The 20595-nt window shown below is 31.5% G+C and overlaps 1 pseudogene; it reads left to right on the top strand.

The window, feature by feature from the left end:
- LOC100853314 (receptor-like protein EIX2) overlaps positions 1 to 19380 on the top strand; it is a 30234-nt pseudogene extending 10854 nt beyond the window's left edge.
- The last annotated feature ends 1215 nt before the right edge of the window (positions 19381 to 20595 follow it).

Raw genomic sequence — 20595 nt, 5'->3', positions numbered from 1 at the left:
TTATATTGGAATATTTAATATAAGGAATTAATTATCTAATTATTAGGGATACCTAAGATATTTTTTTATAATTTGCATGAAAAAACCCTATAATATCCTAGAAATGTAAAAGTCCACAATAATAACTCATATCAAAAGCCTCACCACAACCTTATCAACGATTTTTGAAATTATTTTAAAATATATACAAAATCGGACTTCCAATAACATCAACAGGCTTGTAAATATTTCTCTCTCCTACCTTCTTAAATTTTTGGTCTATGCTTGTCACCATGTCAAGTCAAAATCATGTTGAATTTTTAACCAAACAGAAAAAGACTTTAGCCACTATCTTCATTTAAACATCAAGTTTTAATGGAAACAGATGAATTATGCGGCCATGGAACAGATTTCTTTATCTGGATGAGTTGTAGGTCATGAACCAAGTTGCTTGAAAAGACGGTAGAGGTCTGTAATATCTCCTCACAAGAGCCATATATTATTATTATCTTGATGACTTCCAATAAGTCAATACCACTTTCCCCACAAGAAGTCTTCAATGGGTCGAAATTCAAAATAAATTATTCACCTAATGTCATGGAAATAGGAATAATTTACATGCATTTCTTTTGCTTTATTTGTTTGGCATATCATAAATCAAAACTTTTTTTTTCTTTTTTCAACTTACTATTGCACTATTCAATTAGTTTATCTTATACAAATATATATACTAAATAATAATAATTTCACAAATAAAAAATTCACCACCCAAAAATATAAAAGGGTTTTTTTTCTATTTAGGGAATTGACTACTATTAATTTCAAATAGTCTTAAAAATAAGAATGGCTAACTTTTATCCTAAAGAGGGAACACTTATTGTCATTAGAATTTTTACTTTAATAGATTGTCTCTTATAAACTTGACTGATTAGATTAGACCTTTGTTGATAAAATTAGTGTCTTCAAAATATTTAGATTTGAGTGATAATTCATTTAAGAACATCCTCACTCATTAATTCATATAAGGTACTTGATTTTATGGTATATTCCCTGTACATTTGATTTAGACTATAAATTATGTTGCTTTGTCATTTTATTGATTTTAATTTATTAGAAACTTCTCTTTTTTCTTCTTTTTTTTCCTAGTTTCTTTTAGAGTTATTGTTTCGAAATATCATACAATTAACAACTATATTTTTTTTATTCATGTTTTATAGGAGTTTGTAAATAAATAGAAGACCCACTTGAACTAAAAGAATTGTTCAGAAAAACATATAATCGTTACAAAAATCTTTTTAATAATTTCCTTTACAATATTCTTTTAGTTTATATTTTTATTTTCTATCTTCTCTCCTTGAACTATCACTTTGTTCAAATCATTTTAGTTTATTGTTAAAGAAATAATTAATATCAATTATTAATATTACTATTGTTACAACATCTAAAGAAATTACTTTATTTTATGGTTATTAGGAAAAGAAAAAAGTACCATTCCCAGTATTTTTATTCACCAATGCATGAACTTTTTCTTTAAACTAATTTTCCATGAATTAACTTGTTTTTTTATTTACTATTTTTATTATTAGTTCGTTACATAATTTTAATTCACACATATTTTTTACTCTTGGTCATGACAGGTTCAATTCCACGCTCCATTGGAAACCTTTGCAATTTAAAATATCTAGATTTGAGTCTTAATAACTTGAATGGAAGTTTACATGAGATTATCAAATGAATTGAAACCTGCAATTCTAAAAGTCCTTTGCCTAATTTGAGGGAGGTATACTTGGACAAGAGTCAATTGATGGGAAAATTCCCATGCTGGTTGGGTGAGCTTAAAGAACTTAGGGGACTTCATTTATCTTACAACAAATTCAAAGGTCCCATCCCTACTTTTTTAGGGGCATTGCAACACTTGGAGTATATGAATCTTGTAGAGAATGAGCTGAATGGAAGTCTCCCAGATTGTATTGGACAACTTTCTCAACTAAAAGAATTGTTGGTTTCATTCAATCATTTAAGTGGAAATCTCCCAGATAGTATTGGACAACTTTCTCAACTGCAACTATTGGATGTTTTTTCCAATCATTTGAGTGGACGTCTCCCAGATAGTATTGAACAGCTCTCTCAACTACAACAATTGGAAGTTTCTTTCAATCATTTGAGTGGAAGTCTCCTAGATGGTGTTGAACAACTTTCTCAACTTCAACAATTGGGTGTTTCTTCCAATGATTTGAGTGGAAGTCTCCCAAATAGTATTGGACAACTTTCTCAACTACAAGAATTGGATGTTTCTTTCAATCATTTGAGTGGAAGTCTTCCAAATAGTATTGGATAGCTTTCTCAACTGCAACAATTGGATGTTTCTCTCAATCATTTGAGTGGAAGTCTCCCAAATAGGGTTGAACAACTTTCTAAATCACAAGTCTTGGATGTTTCTTTTAATGATTTGAGTGGAACTCTCTCTGAGCAACATTTATGGAAGCTAAGTTGGAGTATCTATACATGGACTCCAATTCTTTCCGTTTGAATGTTAGTCCCAATTTGGTTCCCCATTTCTAGGTGAAAGCTCTTTAGATGGGTTCATGCCACTTGGGTCCTTCATTTCAATATTACAATATTACACTATCATGTAATTAGTATATATTATGTGAAAACATTTTATTAGTCCAATGTCAAATAACCTTATCTTTTTCGTTTTTCCATTTTTAAAATTTTTTTTCCCAAGTTCAAAAACCCAATTAAAGTTGAAGAAAAATGGCTAAAATTTATAATTCTTGAAAGAAAAATATCATATTTTTTTCATACAAATTAGATAGATCATAGATCATAGCTTCTTGAAGGGTAAAAAACAATAAGAAATAATGTGTTCTGATAGAACATACCTTAAATTTGCATCACTTCTACTGTGAGCAAACTTGTTTAAGCTTAATGAAGAAAACAATAGTGAACCAAAATAACCCTCCCCTTTTCAGTTGCAGAGGAGGGTCAATATTTTAGATCAATCAAACCACTTTTTCTTCAATACTACTTTTAATAACTATTTTTGTGAAGAAAAAAAAGACCAAACTAGTATCTTTTCATGTGACATCCCACATCAGATGACGCTATATAAGTATGGACTCCTCGTAACCTTGTAGATGTGTTTTAAAGCCGTGAGGGCCCCTTTGGGTCCAAAACGGACAATATCTACACGGTTGTGAGCGGGTCGTTACAAATGGTACCAAAGCCGATCCCTGACCTCGATGTGGAGTTTGTTTGGCCTCGTAAGGGTGTTTGTTTGTTTGGCCCCACAATCCCGTGGAACACAACAAGGACATTGATTTGCCTCGGGGGTGTTTGTGACATCCCACATCGGATAGGGGGGAAAGTTCCTAGCATTATATAAGTATGGACTCCTTGTAACCCTGTAGATGCGTTTCAAGGCCGTGAGGGCCCCTTTGGGTCCAAAGCGGACAATATTTACATGGTTATGAGCGAGTCATTATATTTCATACCATTAGCACTGGTGGATTCAGGTGGGCTCAGAGGGGGCACATGCCCCCCTCAAAAATAAAAAACTTAGCATGCAAAATAAGGTATTGATCCTATCAGTTTTGAAAGAGAAACAAACCAACCGGTGAGTCAAATACGCTTTCTGGTTCATATCTGCCCCCCGAAAACTAATCTCTGTACTTTAGCCCCCTCAAATCCTCCCACCCACCCCCCCGCCCCCATAAATCCTATTTCTAATTCCATCCTAGCCACTAGCATACAATCTTATGATAGTCAAGTGTACAGTAAGAACCATGAGAACCCTTATAGCAAATTAATTCACCAGATAATAAAGAAACAAACAGCTTATGTGAAGATACTTAGTCACACCTTGTCAAGTCCACATTCTTTTTCGTAGTAAAGAACTCAAATTGAAGAGCTCACTGCACAGAGACATGGGGAGTACAAAAGGACATAGGCCCATCCATGGGAATAGAAAAAAGAAAACTTGTTTGCACCAGGTCTGCAACAACCTCATGGTGATCACTTTGAACCTACACAACAAGATGATCCAACGAACATACCACAAATTGAATTCAAACTGGCATGTTAGAAATGGAAAATTCAAACTCAAATCTATTTTCCCAACTTCATCAGAGAAGGATGAAGAGAATTTCCAGCAAATATATTGGATATCTGGACAATCAAATAATCCCATTGTACTTTATTGTGGCACATTTTGAGCTTGTTTTCTGTTTGATACTCTTGACAAAATAGATGGATATTGTCTGGGTCCCTGAATTTTTCCACTGTACTTTATTGTACCCTATGTTAGGATCTTTTTTTTTTTTTTTCCTGTTTGATATTCTGGGCACACATAGATGGATAGATATGTTGGGAGAGAGAGTGTACCAATTAATGGAGTTCTTACCCAAGAGGACCACCTTAGGAGGATGGTGAACACAAACCTTGAGGTGGAAAGGGGCAGAACATCTATACATCAGAGTTGAAAAATAGTTGCATCTCATATTTTCTCCTGAGTATTCAAGAAGTGGGTTTCTGATTCAGCATGGTACAAGTTCCCTTTAGAAATTTATGCCAAGTGTATTAATAGTGTAATACTTAATGAAATCAGAGTGTTCCTCTATAGAGGAATCTGGTCTTGGTTTTCTGATGTAGTCCGGAATGGAGGTTTCATACTTCATGTTTGCCTCATTATTTTCACCCATACCCGTCAATGTATCAACCTGTTCATCTGTCCATTCATCTAGTTTAATTGATAAAACCTGCATCATAAGCATCATATGAATGTACAAATTTTTTATACAAGCATGCAAACTTTATTATGCTGTAGCTCAGACAAAATTGTGGCTTAAGGGGGAGAGCATAAATACATTTTGGAGCATGAATACTTCTCAACTCCTGATTTATGGATCAAATAGGGTTTTCATACTAGTATCAACCATCTGGCCCTTACGCTGGCCTGAGCAGCAGATTCAGCCTAATGGTTTTTTATGTTGCCTTATAGAAACTGTGCTGACAAAGCAAACAGACAAATGAAGACAGCATAGCATTTACTTGATACTCTTAGATCCTGTCACAGAAGAGATAGGGTAACAAGGCTACACTGTAATAGGTTTTTTGGTAGCTCTTATAGTGTTCTTGTAATGGATATAACATTTATAAATGCTCATATTCCAATCACAGGATGCTTAACTGGTGAACTGTCATCAAGATGTGCTTGATGTAGGAAAATAATGGTAAGATACTACTCATAAAATAATGAGTCAATTTTTTTAATTGACTCATTAAGGTCCCAATTTAATTGTATCTTACTAAATTAATTTGATTAATTAAGAGGAGTTGATAGTAGTTAAAATTGACTCATCTCAATTTTAACTTTAGCTTATCATTTTAATTATAAAAGTATATTTGTTATAAATATAATTTTTTTTTAAATGTTAAGTAAAATAATATTAGGAGCTCATTAGAATCTAAAAATAATAAAAAGAAATATTATTCATATACTTCATGGTTCATTTTCATGCACTTGCAATTTTTACTATAAAAAAAAAAATTGATAATCTATTAGCTTCAAGCTGACATGTGTTCTTTATAAACCCAAATCAATGAAGAGAGATAGTACATTACCATCAAATAGTAGAAATTGTAGTATAAGAGACAGATTGTCAGACATTGAATTAAATTTCCAAATGAATTAAATTGTAGTTTTTGATGGAGTTGGAAGAGATTCAACAACCAGATTTTATTGTTTTTGAGCACTGGAAACATATTCCTTATCCTTATGTATGTCTCCCTGATGTTGTTTGCAGCCATGCTTTTGTATGATGGGAGTGAAATTCTGGTGGAAGTTGCTAGCGCTAGAATTACTGGTGTGGTTTTTCTACCTTTGCTTGGCTCTCTTCTTGATGCTATTATAAGTATTGGTGAGATTGATTTAAACCAATAGCTCTTTTGAAATTTATAACTTCTTTAGAATTTATGGTTCCACATCTAAACCCATTTGTTGATTTCAAATAAATAAATATATATATATATATATATTCCATTTCGGAACCTTCTCTCACTTCAGCAATTGCCATTTTCTAGACCTAATACCATGGACTTAAATTTCCCAAATAGTTAAAAAATAAAAATCAACAATATACCAAAACATCCACCATGAATCTAATTATTTATACACACTGATGGAATGTTTTGTTGTTGGCATTTTGAAGCATCCAAACTATGTGGGAACATAGAAATTGCTAAAAATGATAAGGTGTTGGTTGGGATCCGTTTCCTAACTGGATCAATTACTATGCTTGTGATGTCGTTAGGGGATCCTACATCATAGTTGGCAGGTGTGATCTTGAAAATTCAGGTTGAGTGGGTTCCTTCCCTAGTTTGTTTTTTGAAGCTTAATTTGGATAGATGTTTCTTAATAAAATGGGTGTTTGAGAACATAGTTGGATATATCCATCTTTTCTATTCTGATAGCTAGGGTTGAAAGTAAGGACCATGTAGATCCCAATTTAAACTATTTAAGGAATTGGTCAGTTATGGGAGATGTTGTAAGCTCAGGCACGGAGCTTGACTCAACCCCTAGGTTTTGGAAAATATAGACTGTTAATTGGTTGCTGCAAAATCAAGTTTGGCCTTTTCATATGGAGTGCTACTAGCTGCTTCCATTTTAATATGATCCGGTAGGCTACTGACACAATGCTTCACCTTTTTGCTTCTCTTGTAGAAAAATGTAGAAATTCATTTCAGGGAAGCTGAAGGTATCAAAATTGATACAGAAAATAAGAAAGTTTATTGTAATACTCTTGGTGTAGTGGAGAATTGTCATTTCTTGAAGGTAACTTCTGTGGAAATCTTATTATTCAAAAGTTTTTTTGGCTACAAAATGCTCTGCTTTCTTTGGGAAGATGCTAAACATGGAAACAATATCACAGAATGTTGATGTCCTCGGGAGTTTTCTGATGGGAAGCAATTTAGTTAATACATGGACTCATATTTGTCATTGCTATTTTCTTTTGCAGGAAATACAAGATGCTCAGAGGATTCATAGGAGTGTTATTGACTGCTTTGAATGTTCTACTACTTTATAGAGACTTTTGCTATGATATTTGAATGATATTTTGGAATTTCACTTGAATTGTGTATATAAGTTTTAATAATCCCATTGATTCCATGGGTTTTGGCTACACAAAACCTCTTTAGGCATTATATACTACCTAATATCTATTTATACCACTAAAAATGGACTGTGAAGAGTAGTTGAATTTTAGCTGGGTTGGAATATGATATAATATTATATTAAATTATAATATTTGATTTTTAGCTAGGTTGCATTCTCCAAATGTTGTCAGGAGCTTAGAGCACCCCCAAAAGGCTCCACCACTACTTGTGCTCTGCCCCCCTTCAGATTTTTAGCTGGCTAGCAATGGTACAAAAGGTTGCATTTGATAAATTCCAAAAATAAAAAAATAAAATTGAGAATCTATAGTTGCAGCCAAATCTTAATTGCAACTAAATAAAAAATTACTTCTTTTAGTGGGAGTCACTTGTAAATGCAATTAAATCAAACTTTTAGTTGGGATCATTTGTAAATGCAACTAAATCAAACTTCTAGTGGGGGTCCTTTTCAAATGCAGCTCTAAGAATGCATTTCCTGTAGCTCACTTCCACCACTTATGTTTTAATTCTTACGACCATCCTTACAATGGCAACTATAAGTTATAGTTGCACCACCTATGGCTACACTGTGTTGCGGTCAATTTGGCATGCAACCATATATTGTAGTCACACCAATTTTAGTTTTTAATAGGGTTGTTGGCCCCTACTATAAGTGATTCTTCTTGTAGTGGTTGTTGATTTTAATAATCCCATGTGTTAAAAATCTTTGTTTTAATTTTATTTGATTACTTTATCATTCATCTTGAGGTTTGAGTGTTTATAAAAATTTATTTGGTTAGTTTTTAAGTCATCTTGAGGTTTAAATATTTTAGTTTGCCGATAAGTGATCCCATGTGTTAAAGATCTTTGTTTTAATTTTATTTGATTAGTTTATCATTCATATAAAGTTTTGAGTATTTGTAAAAATTTATTTGGTTAGTTTTTAATTCACCTTTAGGTTTTAATATATTAGTTTGTTAATATAAATGATCCCCTGTGTTAAAAATCTTTGTTTTAATTTTGTTTATCTTTAACTTTAGGATTGAGTGTTTATAAATATTTATTTAGTTAGTTTTTAATTCACCTTTAGGTTTTAATATTTTAGTTTGTTGATATAAATGATCCCATGTGTTAAAAATCTTTATTTTAATTTGGTTTGATAAGTTTATCATTCATCTTTTGGTTTGAGTGTTTATATTTTTTTTTTCGTTTGGTTAATTTTTCTTTCGTCTTTAGGTTTGAGTGTTTATAGATATTTGTTTGGTTAGTTTTTAATTCATCTTTAGTTTTAAGAGTTTTTATAATTTTTTTGTTTGTCAATATAATTCATCCCATGTGTTAAATACCTTATTTCAAATTTGTTTGGTTAGTTTATATCTTGAATTCATTGATATTTGTTTTGATTGAATCTTATTTATTTGATTTAGAAAATTAGTTAGTTTGAATAAAGTAATTGTCTTGATTGAATGTCATTTATCTCTTTTAGAAATCAAAATGGTTCGAATAAAATAATTGTTTTGATAGAATTTTTTTATTTGTTTTAAAAAAATTAAATAATTCGAATAGAATAATTGTTTGAGTTGTGATCCTTTTAAAATTATCTAATTGCCTTTTTGGGTTGATAAAACAAATCTTTTTTCTTTCATCAAAATGAATTTTCTCCATCATGATGTGACTCCTTGATTCCAAATGAAAGGTAGCCAAAAAGGAGAATCCAATTTAATGTTTCCTGTTTTCAAATCCTTTTAAGTTAGAAATAAAAAATATCTATTTTGTATCCAATGTTTTGGATTTATTAATTCATGTGGCTCTTTTTGCTTTCCTAAAATCATTTTCAAAGGAATTTAAATCATTTAAAAATTTTTTTAAAAAAAATCCATTCTAGATTTTTAGGGCAAAGATCTCACTTTCTTTGAAAAATATACAACTCAATTTTATCCAGGTTGCATTCCTTTTTCTTAGTTTTCCAAAACTTTGTTTTCTTAACATAGGTTTGAACTTATGCCCCTAAGCTAATGAGAATACATAGGTTAAACTTATAAATATTGAATGAGGACTTGATGAAACCCCTATATGAAAGAAAAAGAAAGAAAGAAAAAAAAAATTCATCTTTGACATCAGCTTCAACTCAGCTAGGGACACTTCACAAAAAAAAAAAAAAAAAATATTGTTTTGATTATTTTGGAGTGTTCTAAAAATTTTCAAAAAATTGAATGATGTTCTTCACTCTTTGGACTTGATTTTGGAATGTTACTCGAGTTAAAACGCTTTCCTCAAAGTTAAGTTATGATCATCTTTTTTAGCATGTTTTGTTTAGGCCTACTTATATACACCCGAGAGACCTTTGCAAAATTAAATTAATTTTTATCTTTTTAATTTAAATGAATATATTTTTTTTCTAGATTCTTGATTCTTAAAATTGAATTTTGACACATAAAATATTAAAAAATACGTTTTCTTGACAAATTCTCACCTACTGCTCATGATTGATTTTGGACAACTAATAAGTTTGAGCGTTTTAAAAATACTTTCAAGTACTCCCTATTTCTTCTATAAACTAGGCACCTTAAAGCACATGTAGGATTTTTCGTATGATTTTAGGAGACCTTTGAATATTTTTACAAATTCACTTTATGTGTATCACCATTTTCTACCCACTTCTGGATCTTTTATAACTTTTGGGTGTTTTTGCTCAAATTTGTATTTTGAATGAGTGTTGGGCTTTTGTATGCCGTTCTAGACATGTATGAGATGTTTCATGAAAATTTTTGTAATTAAATTTCACTTTTAGATATTTTTTTAGGATTTGTTTTATAAAAACTCCTATTTTGATTGCATGCTGGAGTTTCTATATAATATGTAACTTATCTTTTAATGTGGAATTAATTGATATATCTTTACTTAATCTTGGATTTGGTATTGTAATATAGACATAATGAGGATGTTGTGTGGTTTTTCTCATATTGAAATAATGTCTTTAAATATTTGTTTAGGATTTTGCAAGTGAATTTGACTGTTTTGCCCCTTTGCTACATGTTTTGTCTTAATCACTAATTTTTTTATCTTTGACACTCATGTAAATTAGTTTAGCTTTAATAATGACTTGTATTGCATGTCCTACATGATAGTTGTTTCTTTAGATTTCTACCATTTCATTTTAGTTGTATATATACCATGTATATTAGGGTTTATTGTCATAGTTATTTGTTATTCTTCTATTTATTATTACTATTTGTAAGCTAACTCTCTTCTAGTTGTATGGAAGCGCATTACGGGTTGTGTATGCTATTCAAATATATCCCTTTCACTTTCCACTTCTTTAATTTTATAAATATGTAGATCTTTTTTATGGACTTTCTAATGCATGGTATTGTTTTGATTGCTTTGATTATTGCTTGATTGTTTGAATGGATAGAATGCATGTTGTATGTTGGATTATATTGTCAAACTAACTTTGATGTTTTCATGAAAGAACTTTGGGTTGTAGCTTAGGTACTCTCCTATCTTCCTTTCTCTTGTGATTAATTTCTTTGGTATATTTATTAGGATATAATACCATATTGTTTGCCCTTAGACTTTATTACCTTTGCTTTATTTGGTATTCCTGATTTATTGATTAATTGTCATGCTTCCTTTAACCTAATAAGTAAAAACTTATTTTTTTAAAGAGGTGTTATCTTTTTAAGGTACTTTTTTGATAGATAACTTCATTCTCGGACCTAGACTTGGGTTTTTCAAAGACACAATTTTCCAAAAGTTTAAGGAGTCATTTTTTCTTAGGGTTTTAGTTTCTTATTTTATTTTCCCTTAAAATTATATATATAAAAATAAGTGGTGACTTCAATTTTTTTATAAAATACAATTTTTGATCTTAGAAAACAAGTTTTGTCAACAAGTGGGGATGCACATGAAAATGCAAGTCCATAGATATAGGAAAAATATTACAATATATATCATATTTGGTAATTTTACTTCTCTTGTTAGATTGTATAGTTAGTAAATACGCTACAAGTGGTTTAATAAATTGGATTGTATGAAAATTATCTCTTTTCTTATTGACAACCTGGTTACTCTATTAGGTGAGAACTTAATTAGCAAATTTTCTTATATTTACGATTTTCTAACATTTTGGGTGGAGCTAGGCACAATTATTTCTTCCGTGAATGATGGTATGAATGTAGAAAATTTTCTCATACTTATGAACTTTCTACCTCCTTGGTCTGGATAAGTTTATAGGTTTATGAGACTTTTGTGACATTATTGGCAACTTGTCCATTTCTTTTTGTTGAGAAAAAAGTCTCTTTGATAGCAACTGGTCATGTCCTTCACCATGTGCAGAGTTCCATATGATTTTGACATAATATGCCCTGGTAAGACTACATTGGAGAATGTAGAATTATAAACATTTGTTTTTGTTTTTTATTATTTAAAGGGATGTTAGTGAATCTTTATGCAATTAGATCTAAGATTCATTATTTTGAATTTTTCCATTGCATAGATCTAGAGACCCCGAGGATTGTAGCAGCTTACACCTTAACAATATAGGGCTTGGAATGGATTTTTCAAGAATTCAAACATTCACTTCACTGCCTTCATTATCAAGTTTATCACAATCCTATTTAAGCTTGAGTTTACCTATAGATCTTCTAGTACCATCCAATTTTAATAATGGTCCCCATTCAAATTCTACTGAATTCTATAGCCTTTTTTTTTTTGCGTTTCTAAGAAAAAAATCATATAGGCCTTCTAATGTGGATAGGTATTGCCTTATTGCCATCAAAATAGGTTGGATTGTTAATTGAATACCCAATCCTCTATGGTCCCATAACTTGGATCTAGCAAGATTGAAAACTTTTGATTTTTACAAATTTTTCCTACTATGATATCAATTGAAAGTTAATAGGTCTTGTTATGAACCTAAATCTTATTCTTTTAAGATTTCTCTTTTAGAATATGAGAAAAAAAGTGACAACAACTACACAAATAGACAATGATTTATATGGAAAACCACCATAAAGTCTTCCAAAGACCTTAGAGATGTAAAAATCATAGGGTCCAAAGAGTACAAAGTACTAATCAACTATTGTAAGAAATTAACAAATTTACTTGGTAGATGTTATCTCTAAGTCTGACTCCCCAATATCTATGCCAATTGTCACGTCCATAACACAATACATGTACCTACTCATGAATACCTCAACACCTAAGGGGATGTGGATCTCTCTCACAAACCTAAGTGCATGAAAAAATAAACTAGTTGAGAGTTTCTTAATATGAGAAAAGTTTATGATATGTCTTTTTCAAAATATTCACATAAAAAAGAAAAAGATTTTTTAGGCAAAGTATTTATAGAGACAAAACCCTAGTGGATAGAAATCTAAAATTTTCAATTCAAAAAGGATTTTCTAAAAATTAGAAAAAGCTAAACTAAAATTTGTCTTGTGTGGTTGAGTACTTATTAGGAGTGTTTGCACACTTCCAATGCTTGAGCCATTATTGCAAGTGCCAAGTTTGAGTGCTCAAGTTTATTATTTAAGAAACTTAAAACTTTATACTTAATTAAAATACCTTAATGTCTATATTTATCTATGTTATCCTTTGTTGATTATATAACAACTTCGAGTCTTCAATAGAGAATAAGACACAAAAAACTAGAAAAGTCTTAAGGCATGATGAACAGAATAAAATTGTCAATTTAAACTCAACAACTTAATGTGCTAACAGATATATTATGAATGTGAGATACATTTTATGGAAATGATTGAAACATATTCCTAAACACAATAAACCAAATAGGAATTGTCAACTCTCTTAATTACACGCCTTCTAGATTTAAGCATTATTTCTTTGGTTGTACCAAATCCTTTAATTACGGGCATAGAAAATGCTTGTATCAATGCCTTGATTTACAAAGTTTGTTTCCTTATCTCTAAGAATTTCAATTCTTCTTAACCCAAATAACAAGAAATGAGAAGACAGAAACACCTTTTCTGTGCTCCACCATCTAAACCTTTTAACTTCTTGATGCATGATTTCCATATAAATCATTTATATACTAATTTTAATTGATGGGATGTATATAGAATATTAAATTATACCATTAGATTATTCATAATAACCTCTCATTCTTATAATTAATTGCTTTAACTATTAATGGATTTTCAAGATGTATCAATGATATTCTCTTATTATCATCACTATTATTTTGAGAAAAATATGCAGTCATATAGATCTTTTTCTTTAAACATAACATGTATGTATTATATTTATTAAACTTTTACTTCTTTTGTTAGATTATATTGTTGGAAAATACACTGTGAGTGATTTAATAAAAATTTTCTAAAGAAGAATTTCCATGTAGTGCATGATTTATAAGAGTTCAGCAGATATTGTACAACACTTGATGTAAGTTAAGAAAATGATCTCTTTTCTAGGTGATAACATGGTTACTTACCCCATTAGGTGAGAACTTGATTAGCAAATTTTCTTGTATTTACAATTTTCTAACCTTTTGGGTTGGGATAGGCACGATTATTTCTTCCGTGAAAGATGGTATGGATGTGGAAAATTTTCTCATACTAATGAAATTTCTACCTCCTTACACGGGACAAGGTCATAGGTTTATGAAAATTCTATGACATTATTGGTAACTTGTCCTCTTTTATTTAGAAAAAGTCTGTTTGATAGGGATTGAGCAACTCCTTCACCATGTGCAAAGTTTAATATCATTTTGACCTAAGCCCATGAAAGACTTTGGAAGATATAAAATAATTACAAATATTTGTTTTCTTTTTTATTTAAAAATTGAGCATACTAATAAAATTTTTAATTTGCAATATCAAAATTGACTCTCAAATTATTCCAAGTAAGATGAAAATTAGTTCTGAAAAAAAGTTGTGGGAATCATTATTATTGAATAGGAATAAATTTAATAAAAATTTATATTTACAAGATTTCTTGTCAATGACTTTTTTTTTTTCTTTAGTATGCATCTGATTTCATGTTGTTCTCCTACATTATTTGCTGAAATTAATTGCTTACTATAATGGGACCCACTTGCTTTCAATTAAGTTACCTACTTTCTTTGGTATTAAGAAGAAGACTCTTCGATGTCCAACCCATTCTTCTATATAACCATTCTTCTATATATTTGGCTTCAATCAAATAAACAAGCAAACCAAAACAAAGGTATTAGGTGAGGTTTTACTCCACAATAGTAAGTTATCTCTTATGTGTTTCTTTGTGTATCTCTTCAAAAGCCCATGATTGATTTATGAGATGCTTATAATTATATTTTTTTGGTATATATTTAAGTTCTTGTACTAGTTAGGCTTTTTTAAATGTTATTAGATTGATTTCCCTTGTTTAAATATGTTGCTTAAATGAGTTATTTTACTCTATGTACTTGTTTTTAAAATTTGGGTTATGTTTTTCATATAAACTTTTAGTTTAATTTAATAAAAACAATTAACCACATATTGACTCTAATTTTTTTACAGGTGTTCCTAGCTGGATGGAAAATCATATGAGGATAATTTCAATTATTGGTTTTATTTTAGTTAGTTTGTGCATAATAAGAAAAGAAGTTTCTTGTAACAGTGATATACATTTCAACACTAACCTAGAATCTGATCGGGATGTTCTTATTGACTTTAAAAATGGCATCAAAGATCCCAACAATCGGCTTTCATCATGGAAAGGAAGTAATTATTGTCAATGGCATGGAATCAACTGTGAAAATGACACTAGAGCTATTGTTTCAATTGATCTCCGTAATCCATATTCTCGTTGGAATGCATATAACAATTGGAGCTTGATGAGCTTGTCTGGGGAGATTAGACCTTCATTAATAAAACTTAGGTCCTTACAATATCTAGACTTGAGTTTCAACTCATTTGATGACATCCCGATTCCTCAATTCTTTGGGTCTTTGAAGAATTTACAATATCTAAACCTATCGTATGCCGGATTTAGTGGTGCAATTCCTTCAAATTTGGGAAATCTTTCTAACTTGCAGTATCTTGATCTTTCTTCCCGACTTCCTTATTTATTTGCCAACAATCTTGAATGGATGGTTGACCTTGTGTCTTTAAAGTATCTTCATATGAACGATGTTGACATGTCAATGGTAGGATCTGATTGGGTGGAGGTATTAAATAAACTTCCTTATCTAACTGAATTGCATCTATCAGGCTGTAATCTTTTTGGCTCAATTTCATCTCCAAGCTTTATTAATTTTACTTCACTTGCTGTTATTAGTATTAGTTACAACAACTTTGATTCTAAGTTCCCTCAATGGCTTCTAAACATTAGTAGCCTTGTATTCGTTGATGTAAATTTCAATTACATATACGGAATGATTCCACTTGGTCTCATGGAGCTACCCATTTTGCAATACTTGGATTTATCTTGGAATAGAAATCTAAGAGGCAGCCTCTCTCAACTATTTAGCAAGAGTTGGAGAAAGATAGAAGTTCTCAATTTGCGTAGAAGTAACTTACATGGTAAGCTTCTAACTAGAATAGAAAGTTTTAAGATTTTATGTGAATAGAATGGTAAATAATTACAATTTTTTTATTTATTATTATCTTTATTATTTTTTAATCAAATTAATTATTATTTCCTTTTTGTGATATAGGTGCCATTCCAAGCTCCATCAGAGACTTTTGCAACTTAAAATACTTGAATACGAAGGAGACTGGCTTGTCAGGAAAGCTACCCGAATTTCCCAATAAAACTAGGGGCTGTGATTCTGAAAGTCCTTTGCCTAACTTGACATATTTGGACTTGTCTTATAACAAATTAAGTGGGAAATTGCCTGAATGGATAGGTCAACTTCAAAATCTCGTGGATCTCCACTTGTCCCATAACTTCCTTCAAGGTACCAATCTGACCTTTTCTATGGTAAAGTCACATATTGTGGAATATTACTTTTTTCAACATGCAATAATAAATAAAAATAAGTTTTATTTATTATTTTCCACTATTTGAGTATGTTGAAATAAGTTGTTTATTCTGATCAAACATCCTTGACCATGTTGAATTACTTTTTGTTTTTGTTTTTGTTTTTTTAATTGTACTTCTATTCTTATTACTTATACATAACTTTCTTTATATTATTTATATTCAATTTCAATATGATATTCCTACCTAATCAAGGAAAGACAAATTGATTACTAATGTCGAACAATTAGCTATATATATAATATAAGTAACATATTGCATGTTGAGACATCATAGTGTTGCACCCTTGGTATTTTCCCACTAAAGACTCAGGTTAAATCCCCATCCTTCCATACCCTTTAAATAGCTTTTAGCCTTTTTTTTAATAAAAAAAAAAAAAAACAAAAGGTCCTTTATGAATCTCTCAGAAAATGAGTGACCCAAAGGTCCCAAACTACCATATAAAAAGCCACTCTGGAGTGCAGCAATCAACTCAATTCAAAGATTTGTGAAAGGGCATCAATTTGGGCTATTAATTTGGTGGGCTTTAAGAAAAAAGTTAAAAGTTAGCTGAACATTGGCCTTGTGAACATAGGCATTCAAAAGCGGATTTTTTTTTTCTTTCTTTTTTTTTAGTTCAACCGACCAACCCAACTCACTGATCTAGCAATTGAACCCCATTGGGCTGACCAGTTCAATGTCAGTTCAACTCTATTCTAGCTCAATTGGGGCTAACCGGTTTGATGTCAGTTCAACTCTATTTTATCCCAATTAGGTGAACCAAATCGGATCAAAGTTCGGTCAACGGTCTGACTAGTTGAATCGACCGATCTAGTTTGATCAATGATTTGACTGATTGAACTAGTTACTCCAATCCGATTTTTAAAACATGTAGATATGTCATTAGCTTTGAATTGATTTTTCATTTTAGAAATTTGAATAAAAAGAAATAGTACATTTATTGCTATTTGTTATATTAGCTATATATTTTCATCCTCCATCTTCAAACATAAACATTTTTCAAAGTAGTTTATTTTCTACATAGAAGGGGTGCAATATCAAATTTGAATTAATCCTAGTACTTCTAAAAACATCTGGATGGCTTTGCAATTAAAATAAGGAATTTTTAGGTTTTGAAGTTAATTAATCCTAAATAGATTATTTTTTTCTCTTCTAAGATTAGATTGTTTAATTAATTAATTAATTTTATTCTTTGTAATATTACAGGTTGGTTTCCAAACTATATTGGTAGACTTTGCCACTTACAGTTTCTTTCCATGGATAGTAATAACTTGAAAGGAAGTCTACCCAAATCCCTCGAAGGGATCCAAAACTGCGGTCCTAAGACTTTGCCCAATTTGACTACATTATGCCTGTCCAACAATAAATTCGATGGAGAATTGCCAGAGTGGTTGAGCCGACTTGAAAATCTTGTGGAACTTTCTATGTCTCACAACAAGCTCCAAGGTCCCATCCCTGCTTCTTTGGGGACACTCCAACATTTGACAAGCGTATCTCTTGCCCGTAATGAACTTAATGGGAGTCTCCCAGATAGCTTTGGACAACTTTCTGAATTGTCCTACTTTGATGTGTCTTGCAATCGATTGGCCGGAAGTCTCTCTGAAGAACATTTTTCGAAGCTTATTCGTCTGAATGAATTGCACTTGGGCTCCAACTCTTTCATTTTGAATGTCAGTTCCAATTGGATCCCTCCTTTCCAGCTCTTTGAGCTTGGAATGAATTCATGTAACTTAGGTCCTTCATTCCCGACTTGGCTTCAGTCTCAAAAGAAGGTTTGGGATCTTGATCTCTCAAATGCTAGCATTTCAAGTTGCATACCAAACTGGTTTTGGGACATTTCTTCTAATATAGTGAGATTGAATCTTTCTCACAACCAGTTACAAGGTCAGTTACCAAATCCATTAAATGTTGGGCCTAATGCATATATTGATTTGAGTTCCAATCTCTTTGAAGGACCCATTCCTCTTTCAAACCAATACATACAGCTACTGGATCTATCAAACAACTTCTTTTCTGGTCCCATCCCATTGAGCATAGGTGAATTCATGCCATACTTGTCTTTCCTTTCTCTTTCGGGTAATCAAATAATTGGACCCGTCCCACCCTCCATAGGACATATGAGGATTGCTGCGGTCATTGATCTTTCAAGGAATAGTTTGGCAGGAAGCATTCCATGGACTTTGAGTAATTGCTCTCACCTAATTGTTCTAGACCTTGGGAACAACAATTTATCTGGGACCATTCCTCAATCGTTTGGTTCATTAAGATTGCTTCAGTCGCTTCACCTCAGAAATAACAAGCTTTCAGGAGAGCTCCCCTTTTCTTTCTGCAATTTATCAAATTTGGAAACCCTTGATCTCAGCTACAACAGATTGTCAGGCAACATTCCAGAATGGGTTGGAGCTGCATTCATGAATCTTAGAATTCTTAATCTTAGGTTCAATGCATTTACTGGAGGACTTCCCTTTGAGCTTTCAAACTTAAGCTCACTACATGTTCTGGACCTTGCGGGAAACCATTTGTCAGGAAGCATCCCACCTACTTTTGGTGATCTTAAAGCCATGGATCAAGAGGAAACCATAAATAAGTATTTTTTATATGGGAGATTAGCAGGGCACTACTATGAAGAAAGGTTGGTTGTGAGTACAAAAGGCCAAATTCTAGAGTATACTCAGACTCTTTCTCTGATTGTTAGCGTGGATCTATCCAACAATAAGTTAAGTGGAGAGTTCCCCAAGAAACTAACAAACCTGCGGGGTTTGGTGATTCTAAACTTGTCAAGCAACTGCATCAATGGCTCAATTCCAGAAAATATTTCGGGGATGCGTCAATTAGCATCTCTTGATCTGTCAAGTAATAAGCTTTCAGGTGTTATTCCTCGGAGCATGTCTTCACTATCATATCTGGGTTATTTAAACCTATCTAACAATAATTTGTCAGGTGTAATCCCTTTTATAGGGCAAAAAACAACTTTCGATGCCTCTGCTTTTTATGGAAACCCAGGTCTTTGTGGAGCTCCACTTGTTACAAAATGTGAAGGAGAGAATCAGGATCAAGGCCAAAGTACTATTGATCAAGAAGAAGAAAATGACAATGGCTTCATTGATGAGTGGTTTTACTTGAGTGTTGGGTTGATCTGCAGTGGGTATTTTATTTCCCTTTTTTATTTTGGCCTTCAAGAGATCTTGGTGTGAAGCTTGGTTTAGTTTCGTGGATAAAATTGTGAACAAACTAGGGTTAGCAAGAAGAGGAGCAACCAATGGTCGAAACCAAAGAGGGTGACAATAAAATTGTCTTTGTAACGGTATGCTTTATTTCGAGGCTGTAGAGTTTAAATACTAGAAGCCAAGGCTTCTTTTTTTTTTTGGTTGGTTTTCTGTGATGAAAAAGCTTTGTTTAGCAATAATAAAGATGTAAATATTTTATTTTTTAAAAATGTTTAATCAAACTACACCGTGTAAAATCCATTATTGTACTTCAAAATAAACCTAAGTACAGTGCAATCACTAAATTAATAAAAATTATTGTTGGCAACAAAATGCTTATAACATAAAGTGATATAAAATTAATGAATTACCTCTAAGCCCTTCCTGATCAACATTTTGGGTTATACATATGAAGTACTTTCACAAGATCGATTGGCTCAAATTGTTGTTGTTGGAAAATGTTCTAAATTCCTAATTAGTAAAAATTCTTTTTTGTAAAAAAAATATTATATAGAATATTTCCTAAGTTGATATGTTATTGCAATATTATATTGCATTATAAAAAAAGAAAAAAAGTTATTAGGAACTTCTTTACAGGGGATAAGAAATCTGAGGAAGCCAAGTGAAAAAGAGTCAAAGCTTAAAGTTGGCAGTGACATCGGGATTGATGTTGAGCATATTGGGATTGATGTTTTAGAATTAGATTTTGGTTTTCAACTTGTTTTGGATAATGTTTTTTGTATACCTTCGTTTAGAAGGAATTTAATTTCCCTTTCAGTACTTGATAAAGCTGGATATAGTTTCACTTTTGCAAATAAAAGAGTTGATGTGATTTATGACTCTAAAGTGATTGGCAATTGTGTTTTATCTGACGGGCTTTATAGATTTTCGTTGTTATCTACTTGTTCTTACAATGTTGAAAACAATGTTGCTAAAAGACCTTTGACTAAGGAAAGATCTTCATTGTTATGACATAAGCGTTTGGGGCATATTTCTAAAGAACGAGTAGAACGCTTAATTAGTTTTGGGATTCTTCCCCACCTTGATTCTGATGACTTAGAAATTTGTGTTGATTGTGTGAAAGGAAAATTGACAAAGAATAAGAAAAAGGGTGCAACTCGTAGTCAAAATTTGTTGGAGATTGTTCATACAAACATTAGTGGACCTTATTCCACTACCTTGTGTGGCAACAAGTACTTCATTACATTCATTGATGATTTCTCCTGTTATGGCTATGTATTTTTTTTATCAAAGAAAAGGCAAATGCTCTTGAAATGTTCAAAGTCTTCCG

This window comes from Vitis vinifera, chromosome 9 (assembly GCF_030704535.1).
Source record: "Vitis vinifera cultivar Pinot Noir 40024 chromosome 9, ASM3070453v1".
Taxonomy (NCBI): Eukaryota; Viridiplantae; Streptophyta; class Magnoliopsida; order Vitales; family Vitaceae; genus Vitis; species Vitis vinifera.
The sequence above is the reverse complement of the archived record's forward strand: the minus strand, read 5'-3'. Positions and strand labels throughout refer to the sequence as shown.